At 39.0% G+C, this 11,249-nt stretch overlaps 1 long non-coding RNA gene across 1 annotated transcript; it reads left to right on the top strand.

The window, feature by feature from the left end:
• The first annotated feature begins 5,827 nt into the window (after positions 1-5,827).
• Positions 5,828-8,570, top strand: LOC309840750. The gene is made up of 2 exons (XR_014298777.1): positions 5,828-6,267; positions 7,836-8,570. It is a non-coding gene; the product is annotated as an uncharacterized lncRNA (long non-coding RNA).
• The last annotated feature ends 2,679 nt before the right edge of the window (positions 8,571-11,249 follow it).

Genomic DNA, 11,249 nt, shown 5'->3' with positions numbered 1-11,249 from the left:
ATCTTTTTTTCCTTCTGAAAGGAAATCTTGAAGTGTGGGAACGTTTTCGGCTTTATAGCTTTCTGTAGTGTTTAGGCATTCATAGAAGTATACCCCTTATTTTTTGGGGTATTTTAGAGGAAGAAACTCTAAATGTTTCCATGATACACAAAAATTAGCTCAGATAATATTTATTATTTAAATAAATCTATTATAAAAATAAATAAATAAATTTATTATATATAATGCATTATATATCTTGTATATAATATATATGTGCACACTGTATGTAATAAACTGTATATTGTCCATAGTATTTTCAAGGAATATTTTTGCTTTTTTGGAAGTCAATTAGAAATGATAATACTTCAAAAAAATTTTAAATGCCTCCAAGAAACTGCTGAATACATTTCAGTATAGCATTATGTACTGTGTCAAGCCTGGTCTGCGTAAAGATCACATGAGATATCTCATTATTATGGCAGACTGAGCAGATATGGAAGACTTCTATACTACTTTGAGCACATAGAATGCTGAATAAATAATTTTCCCCTAAGATATGTGGTTAACATATCTTATATCTGAAATATTTCAACTGCATATTCAAAACAAAGAGTGGCAAATCACATACCAAAGTAGATGAGAGAATCCAAGGGTTGAGTATGAGCGGTTTGAAGACTTGTGGCCCATGTGTCTACAGGGGATGGTGTTATGGCACCCTTATAGGGACGAAGGTCACAAACTATGGTCAGGAAATGACTTTGAAAGTATGAATGAATTGGACTTAGAAAAACTCTGTTCCCAAACTTGTTACATGGTACCCATTTGAGATTCCCACTATGTACAGAACTTATTTTGAAAATCTATGTTATATATTTCACCTAACATTTATGGGTATTTTGTATTGGAATTCTTCCCTTCAATATTCTGGTATATTACTACCTATTTGAATCAGTGATAACAGTAGATGCAAATGAATTAAACTTTCCTATTAAGACTAAGATTCTCACATTACATTAAATGCACATGAGTTACTATTAATCAACTACATGTATATAACAACATGGATAGTTCTTTATATCATATTATTAAAATGAGTAAATCACGGCTGCATGCATTAACATGAGTCAATCTCTAAAATGGAATGCATTTTGTGTAACTTTATATAAAGTGTAAAAGCAAGCGGTAAAAGACATGCATCACCATTTTATTGATTTTTCTTTAACTATACTAACATACGTAATATATAGTCAAAATTTTAAAGAGTAAAAAAAGCAAATTACAGACTGATACACACAGTATGATGTCATATATATTAATTTTAATAGCACAATAATTTGTATTGTTACTGGGCAAATAGATATATAGAAAAAAATATTTTAAAATCTACTACAACGATCGATGCTAAATTCACAGAAGTATTACTTCAGAGATGGGGGTTTGGAAATGAGACTGAAAAGAGAATAAAAAGAGGACTTTCTAAATTTCTACAATGTTTAAACTTTTTAAAATTGAAAGTATAACTTGAAAAATGAAGTCATAATAAAAAGTTTATATAATGGTGAAGTGACAATGAGCACTCAAATCCAGTTCATTGCTGGGACTAATTCCTCCTGTGACAGTTTAGAAAGTAGTTGAACCATCAAGAGACATATAAAGGTTAAATATTCAGAAGTATAACAAAAGTCCATATTGCCAGAATAGCCCACATTTGATAAAAGTTTTAATGGGGAAGGAGCTCTGAGGGAAAAAACAAAAAACAAAAGCCCAAACTGGATCTCTACAGGGAGCCATATCAATTGCATAAATTATCCCTTATGGTTTGCTACATAGATAGGTAGCCAGAGCAGAGACTGAACCAGTGTCCATTGCAGTGAGCAGAAAAGCAGACCCTGGAAGTTCACTTCGCATTATCTGTGCAATGAGCCAATTATGTCTGTCCCACCCCCTTCTTCCAGAGGGAGGGCCTGAACTTAAGCTTAGATTCCTATGGGATCAGGGTCTCCCTCACCTTCCTAGGTAGAATGCAATGTCCCATTGACTCCAAGATCACTAGGTTCTGGACAGTCAACATTCCCAGGCAATTGCTGCCCACCCCCACTCCCCCAAAACCACTGAAATTCTGAATGCCTGGCTCTGAAAAGCATGTGTGCTCCCCATGTTGAGAAAGACAGCTTTCTCAACATCTTGTCTACACTGCAGAGACCAACAGGCTGAAGAGGTTTGTGTCCTGAAATGCAGACCTGACTTCCAGCCCCAGCAGTGTCCTGGCCTAGGCAAACTTCTTATGGAATAATGTGAGGATTAGGTAGACCTGAGCTGACATTGTCCTGTGTAAATTTTCCCATTAATGGCTATTCTTTACCCTATGCTCTCTGTATTGTAGAATGTGTCTTGACCTCTAGAATATAACATGTGAAGACCTAGATGGCCCCTGATCTGCATGATACAGAGAGAGGCGTTGAAAGAGAATTTGCAGATATTATAAATATGTCCTTTGTTTCCAGTTATAAGAAATGAGGAAATCAAGGAAAATACTAGTAATAGAGCAGTGAGCTTCAGAGATTAAAAAAATATTCTTTGATGTTCATGATAAGACAGCAGCCCTAGTGACCTGATCATTCTGTTCCTTGGAAATGATTTTATTTCTGGCCTGTACATTATTAATAGTCTCTGACACTCTCCTGACTCCCACTGCTTTGACTATGGCTGCTTCTGCTTCTCTGCGTGGATCTCAAGCTCAGAACTACTAGAAAGAAGATCCTCATACAATTAAAATCCTATTGAGTGATGTCTTCTCATTCCACCAGTGCTGTATTTTCTGGGATTGATTACTAGTCTAAATAACGGTTGTTGGAATCAGATTGCCTCAAATATGGCGATTTGCATGCAAGGGGTAAGACTAGTCTTCCAGTAAAACCTATGGGTGGGGCAGCCCTTTCTAATTTGATGCATTCTGCTCCAGTAGAGGCATGTGAGAGAGTTAGGATGCCCCTTTATCTAAACCACTGCTCATGTGAGAGCCAAAGGAGGTAGACATTAATAATTAAACCGGGGGCTCCAGGGTGGTTCAATGGGTTAAGCCTCTGCCTTCAGCTCAGGTCATGATCTCAGGTCCTGGGATCGAGCCCGGCATCGGCATCGGGCTGTCTGCTCAGCAGGGAGCCTGCTTCCCACTCTCTCTCTGCCTGCCTCTCTGCCTGCTTGTGATCTCTCTCTCTCCCTCTCTGTCAAATAAATAAATAAAATCTTTTAAAAAATTTTTAAAAATTTTAAAAAAATAATTAAACTGAAAGAATAAGCTAGTACTGTTTAGGCACTGCAAGGAGACATGTCACCTTAGAGCAAAAAAATTGATAAATAGCAGATTGAACTATGGACCAGTGGCAGGTCTAGAGTTAGCTGTATTTTTTCTGTTTCCCATTTATAATGCATTTTCCCACCTATAAATGTGGGTGTAATGGTTTCCTATAGTAGTTTATGATTTTCACATTGTTTTGCTTCTTTATAATTATTTCTTCAATCTGACTTCTTTGTTAGCAGCATGAGGACAGGTTTCTGACTCTTTTAAACCACACATCTATTTATAACAGGGTTTAGCATAAGGTAGACACTCAGGAGCCCTTTACTGAATGAGAGAATAAAGATATATACCAAGGCATGTCAGGTATTATCTGCTTTCTCAGTTAAGATATTCTAGAGAAAGTGGTTCTTTGCTTGGCTTGCTAATACCAACCACGGGAGTAATGGATGTTGATGTCATCTAACCAATGCTTGGAAGAGGCATTTTCTCCAAATGTATTATGTTAGTTCTCAAGTTGTTGTAAATGTTGGAATTAAGAATTTCCATACTTTAGCTTGAAGAAACACACACACACACACACACACACACACACATACACATGCACACCACTTAATTTATACTAACCAGAAGTGAAAAAAGCATTTTTCATTAAGGAGGTTGAATCTTACAGACAAACTCAAGTATTAACCCATTCATCAAATGTTTATATAATGTCTACTATGTACCAGTAACTCTTTTATGCATTGAGGATACATACAAAAGAGATATAACCCTTACTAACACAGGGGGAGAGAAACAAACAAAAATAGGAAACTAATAAAAGTTGAGACATATAATTTTTATCATGATTTTAAGAAAAACGTAACAGATTATGTAGACCAAAAAAGGTTGAGTAATGAGAAAGGATCTCCAAGGAGGTAACAATGAACTCAAAACTTGAGTCACGATAAGAACTAAGATATGTAAAAAAAATGGCAGGAAGAAAATTCTAAGGAGAGGAATAGCATGTGCAAAGGCAGTGAGGTAAGAAGTGCTTGTATATGCAGGAAACTGCAAGAAAATGTATTCAGAGTTGATCATGGAAAGCACAGAACATTAAAAGACGAGGTCAGGGAGGGCAGGGACCAGATCATGCAGAACTTTGAAGTTAGGGAACTTAGATTTTATTCCAAGAGGATCACATGATATTATTTCCATTTTAAAAATTCAACTGTGTGGGGCGCTTGGGTGGTTCAGTTGGTTGAGCATCTGACTCTTGGTTTTGGCTTGGTTTCTTGATCTTAAGGTTGTGAGATCAAGCTCCAGGTGGGACTCTGTGCTCAGCAGGAGTCTGCTTGGATATTCTCTCCCTCTGCCCTTTCCCCTGCTCTCTCTCTCTCCCGCTTTCTCTCTCTTTCTCTCTCTCAAATAAAGAAATAAATCTTTAAAAAAATAAAAATATAACTTCCTAGGATGAAGGTATGATAGACTGAGGAAGACAAGAGAGTAAGCAAGCACACAAGGCAGAAGGTGATTGTAATCTTTCACATGGGGAATGATAGAGATGATAAGAAGCAGTTGGCTTTGGAATAAACTGTGAAGGTATAGCAGAGAGTGTTTTCTAGTGGATCAGATATGGGATGTTAGAGAAACAGTTGAATCAAGGATGATTTGTTGGGGTTTTGCCCTGAACAGCTGAAGAATGGTGATATGGTAATGATGTTTACAGAGAAGGAGGGATGGAGTGAACTTGGGTATTGGAGTGAGTGGCCAGTCAAGAGCCTGTGTGGACACGTTGAGTTGAAGAGGCTGGTAGATATTTAAGTGGAGATGTCAAGTTGGCTGTTGGTTATACCAATACAGATTTGTAACAAATATCAAAAACAGGGATACAATTTGGGTATTTATTAGGCTAGAGAGTCTATTTAAAGCAAGGCTTTGAATTAAAAAAAAAAAAAAAATCACCTGAGGAATGAGTAAGACAGGAGAGGAAGCTGTGTTGTTAGACTTATGGCTAACATCAAGAAGGGAAGGACCTGATGAAGGGCTGTTACAAGGCACAGGCTGGGAGAGAAGAGGAAAACTAGAAAGTCAGGCTGTCCTGGACAAGAGTAAAAGGTATCTTGAAGAGGAAGAGGGTGGATCAGTTGTGGAAGATGGTGTTAATTTTTCTGAACTCCATCACTTTCTAACTTTAGCTTGGATTTGAAGATATATCGAATGGCAACACGGACTTCCAAGGCTAAGCTTCACTGTGCTATTTTTCTCTGAGGAGAGAGAAAAATCACAATGCATCTCTCTTCATCTGCTTAGACAGGGTGTGAGCAGACATTTCCCACAGTTACAAACAATGAGCAAAGAGCAAGGTCAGCAGAGTAGGAAGATGTAAATTGGTAGAATTTACAAGAGCTAAGCTAACATTTACACAGATTTTCAAACTACCCATCATCTTTTGAAAAGCTGCAAAGCACATTACATTCTATAATTTAGTCTCAATTGCGTTTTAAGTAACTTTATATTCTCTGCCAGAGTCCTACTTAGAGTAGTAGGGAAAGCTATTTTGTTCTAGGTAAGAGAAAGTTTAATGTCCCCAGATTGGTTTCTTTTCTGTAGGCTTGCATCATTCTGTTTACTTTGGAGTCTTCTGAATTGAATGTCAGAGGTCAGTGTCTGTCACTTGACCTGAGGGAAATGGTAGGTTTTTGTGTTTTGCTTTCCGTTTCCCAGAGAAAGGAAAGGATGACAATATATTTGCCTCTTCCTCTTCAGTGTCAGATCTTACAACAGCAAATGGGATGGCCAGTACTTCATGACCCTCTTAGGACCCTCTTGGATCATTCGAGCTCTAGGATAGTCAAGGGCTTACTGGCTTGGACATAATTTTAGGCAACTCAAATAAGGTCTATGTTACCATTGATGTGACCTGGAGACCTGTTGGAGAAACTGTGCAACAAAACCAGATCCTGGAGTTATCTTCACAATGCCAGTGGCAGAAATATCTAGAGGTAAAGTAACATTCACTTCTACAGGTTGTTGAGTTTATCCTTCCGTTCTTGCACTAGGACGTGCACTACTTGACTCTTTGCCCCACCTCGGCTACAGCTGTGTGATCTTAAATGTGTTGCTCAGTTCCTTTGAATTCCATTGATTTTACAAACATTTGGTTTATGGAGCCATCCTTACCTGTCTCACAAAGTGTGGGTAAGGATCAAAATCAAAGTGAGATAATATACCTAAGTGTTTTGAAAATTAATAGTACTACAAGCCTTCATAATGTCATTATGTCCTAGTACCTTAAATCTTGGATATTTCAAAGTATTTATAAAGTGATCCTTGTTGTCGTACTTTTCCTTTAGTTATCTCTTTCAATTCCAACCATCTACTTATGTTCTCTCTTCTGCCACTATTCAGTAAATGCCTGCCCTCCTCCTCACCCCTAACAAGACACCTAGAAGGCACCCTAAACCATCCTTTCATCCTACATCAAAATGGTAACAAAGTTCAGCCTTAAAATTCCTGAGTTCCTTCCCCTGCCTTGTCCATACTTACTAGCATGACCCCAAGGTCAATGGCATCATCAAAGCCCCTTACTCTATTCTTCTAACTGCCTCCCAGCTTCTTATCTTTCATGAAGCAACCGTACAGTGAACCTTTAAAACAAAACAAAACAAAATCCAGAAATGATTGTATCACTCCACAGTTGAAAACCCTCAAATGCCGCCTCAATGCTGGCAAGATAAAAGGCAAGTTTTTCGAGATTGGCCACGATAAGATTTCTGCTGGCATCTTCCTTCACAGAGTATCCTTTCCAGCTCTTATCTCCAAATCCCCAGGCAAGCTGGAGTCCTTGCATTGTCTTGATCAATCGATAGACTTCCACCCATCCCTTCTCATATTGTCAGCGCACTGTTCTATACTCTGGTCAGCAAGCTTCTCATCTTTCAGGTTTCTGGGTTATGACTTGACAACAGTCTCTCTCTCTCTCTCTTTTTTTTTTTTTTAAGATTTTATTTATTTATTTGACAGAGAGAGAGTACAAGTAGGCAGAGTGGCAGGGAAGGAAAGCAGGCTCTCCCCTGAGCAGGAAACCTAATGCGGGGCTCAATCCCAGGACGCTGGGATCGTGATCTGAGCCGAAGGCAGCCGCTTAACCGACTGAGCCACCCAAGTGCCCCCCACACATTCTCTTTTGATTTCCCTTCCTTACCCCTTACTCCGGCCAGAATGTGTACTCCTTCCATGCTTTGCAGTCAGCTTAGCTTTCTATCTCAGTCCCTGAAGCACAGAACTTTACGTCGGTGTTCACGTGAGTGTCTCCTAGGGTGTGATCTCCTTCAATGCAGATGCCATTTCTCTTTGTCTTATTCATTGTTTTACTCTAGCACTGGCAGATAACCTTATAATTAGTCAATGTGAAGGAAGAAAGGAAGAAGGAAGGAAGGAAGGATGGATGAAAGGAAGAAGGAAGGAAAAGAAAGAAGGAAGGAAGGGAGGAAGGGAGAAAGAAAGGAGGGAGGGAGGGAAGGGAAAAAAAAGAGCCTGAAGGTGTATATCACTCTGTTTATGTCTCAAGTTACAGGTACTACTAATACACAAACAAATGATGTCTACCCACCAATCAACCAAAATTTTACATTGGAAAGTTTCTTTCACTACAATCTACTAAAACTAAACTAACTGTGTCTTAAGTAGCCTTTGGTAAGAGGTGGCACCATTTTTATTTCTTCTGCACTTCTCCCTGAGCTCCAGCCTCTCCCTGGAAAGCCTCTTCTTCTGAAGGCTGAATCTATTAATAGCAGAACTTGATGAGGAAGATGCCAGCATCCTTCTGGAATTCACAGAGCCCTGGCCAGCCTCCTCACAAAGGTCTGAATCTCCTTTAATCCAACAAAATTAACTCAAGAGCATGTGGGACCTGAAATCCATGTTCTGCCTATTATGAGAGGTGCTGAAGGCCATGCAGAGGACCTGCGTTTCACTTCTGAGATGCTTTTTAAACAAAAGGTCTGTTTTGGAAGCTCCACAAGGAAGAAGGTTTACATCCGGGAATCTCTCTTCTGGACTGTGAGACTCGATTGGGTCAGAGATGTCCCATCTCTGCGTTAGTGTTGTTAAGGGCAGTTGACTGAAATCAACCATAGGAAGAGTATTTAAACCACAAAAATGGGCATGAACAGTAGGACTTTTTCTTTTTATTCTGGGAAGCCAGCTTCATGGAACAAGACCCCCACCATCTTGCCCCCTCAGCCCTCCCCAGTCCATACTTGAAGAGCTGTGTTCCAAATAAAACACTCATGAGAAACAGAGAGAGCTTGTGTCTGTACAGGAAGATTTATTTGTTCATTTACCTTAATACAGGAAGTTCCTCTGCAGTGTTTTTTTAGATGGAAGTGCTGAAAGACCACGTCCTCTTTGGCTAGTCACTTCAGCTTTATGGGGCCTTTGTTTGCTAAGAAAGTGTTGAAATCTTCCCAGAACACAGGCTATTAAAACTGACCATGAAAAATCCCCCTTAGTGGACTACAGTTGTAACCCACACACCACATACACACACCCGCAACATCCATCTTCACTAGCTTCCCTTCTTTTCCTTCCCTTCTCCAACCTCCTCCAGACCACTCAGTGGGGAAAGTGTTGAAAGCAACAAAATAAGGAGTTCAAGTGCCTCCAGCCCCTGCATGAAGCAACTTCGTGATTATTGTCGGCACTCTCTCTGAAATGGTGTCATTAGGAGAGTGTGTCACGATGCCGATGAAACTTAAACTTCAGGACCTTTCCTTTTCACAAGACCCTTCTCAAACTAAAATGTGTTCATGCAGACAGATGTCTTGTAAAAAAATGACAAAAGTAAGGTGGGTTTTTTGCATGATTTTTCCTTGAAAAGCATGCCACATGTTATAGAAATGGGTCTGTGTGTGTATACACACAGAGAGGGCTAACATGTTCTGGTGAATATAGTATGGTTTTTGGACTGAGATAGACCTGTGTTTCCCAGTTCCACCACTCACTCTATGACTTTGAGCATTTTACTCAATCTCTTTAAGCTTCACTGTTTGGTTAATTTAAAAATGAAATTCAGAAGCTGTATGCATAAACAGAACACCCCCAAGATGGTCGCTAAGTTCTTCATAACGGCAACGATATTAAAGCAGCGTGGTACATAATACATGCAAACATCACTAACAGATAGGATTCAGGTGAAATTTTAAACAAAGAACTGTTCAGCTATTTTGACAGTGAAGACCATAGTGATAGCCAAAACTTTTCACGAATTTTCACTAATCAAGAGAAAAGGAAGGCAACTTGTTCAAAAAAAGTTAGTTGCTTTATCAGTCCTTTCCCACCCTGTCATTGGAAGTTACCAGTAAAAACAGTATTTCATTCGTCATACTTACTGACACTTACCCAGCAGAGATCCTCCAGGGCCCGTTATCTTTCCAAGAGAAACTCTGGCTCTGCATTCCTGACTTTTCCAAAAATTATCTGGCAGAAGATGATATCCTGCCCGGAATTCACAACGTGTCTTCATTTGTGAAAACAAACAAACAAAAAAGTTCATTTCCTCTGAAATCTTCTCAGGATCTTTTCTGTTGACTTACATGCTAGAAATCAATTTTCCCACAGCCTTCTTTACTCACTTTCATGAGTGAGAGCAGGTGGATCCTCTTCAAAGTGGAAACAGAGTCTGTGGGGAGCGATGGACCATCACCCAAATAATTCATGATTCAGGCTGAAAGGATTTAATGAAACTCCCCATGTTCATTATTTCTTTTTTAAAAAAAATAATATTTTTATTTTTTAAAGATTTTTATTTATTTATTTGAGAGGGAGAGCACACATGAGCGTGGGAGGGGGGTCTGGGAGGAGCAGATGGAGAAGGAAAGGAAGAAGCAGGCTCCCCACTGAGCAAGGAGCTTGATGTGGGGCTTGATCCGAGAATCCCGAGATCATGATCTCAGCTGAAGGCAGACACTTAACCAACTGAGCCACCAGGTGTCCTCCATGCTAATTATTTCTGACTGATGGTTCTATAGGTGATGAAACAACTATGATTTTTTGGACTGATCTATATTTTATGGTTTTCTACAAAAAAATTATTACTCATGAGATAAAACACAATGAAAGTTAAAATTAAAATTGATATCAAGGTTGCAGCCAAGTGCACTTAAAGTTTGACCGTCCTAATCTGGGATTGTTTTTCTGAGCTTGACATCGGCTATTTCATTCTCTCTACTGTATCTACTCGTGTTGTCCATTCTGCCCTGGAGAAAGGAAAACCCAGAGAGCTTGGTAGGTTGGTTTAAGTCTCACACCTAGAAAAAGGCAGTGTCAGAATTCAATCATTATTGAATTAAGATGCTCATTTTAAAATACCCTACAAGAGGTATTTTAAAGGAGGCAAAGAGGGAATTTGAACTGTCAGGTCTGTCCAAGTAAAGTCTACAAATACCCTACAAGTGTAAAGTGTACAAATACCCTGCAAGTAGGAGGCAAAGAAGGGATTTGAACTGTCAGGTCTGTCCAAGTAAAGTCTACATTTTTAACCATAGCTCTTCCTTCAGATATCTTCTGGAGGTGAAAAACTCAGAGTCTAACCAAAGTGGTTTATTTTTGTAGCCATAGTGAACATGAAGAGAAGAATCGGTGTTTCCCCAACCATGAATGTCCAGTTCTGATTTTAGAGACTGATGGAGTTTATGGAATAAGCACCTCAGCTATGTACATGACTCTGTACTGAAAGGACCCATTCTAAACCCAGAATATCTGTAAAGGGTATCTTCACTTTGAACTTTGGAAAGGTGCTTCCAAAGATACTAAAATGGCAAGAAAATATGAAGAAGATGGAGCAGAAGGATAACACAGATAAGGGCATAACAGGAATCCCAAGATGAAGCCACTTAATATAAAAATGGAGGAACTTAACTCCAAAACACATTCACCACTAACAAGTAACTAAAGAAGAAATGCCTTAAAATAACTTGAAGTA

The sequence above is a fragment of the Mustela nivalis genome (genome assembly GCF_964662115.1).
Source record: "Mustela nivalis genome assembly, chromosome: 1".
NCBI classification, from domain to species: domain Eukaryota; kingdom Metazoa; phylum Chordata; class Mammalia; order Carnivora; family Mustelidae; genus Mustela; species Mustela nivalis.
The sequence above is the reverse complement of the archived record's forward strand: the minus strand, read 5'-3'. Positions and strand labels throughout refer to the sequence as shown.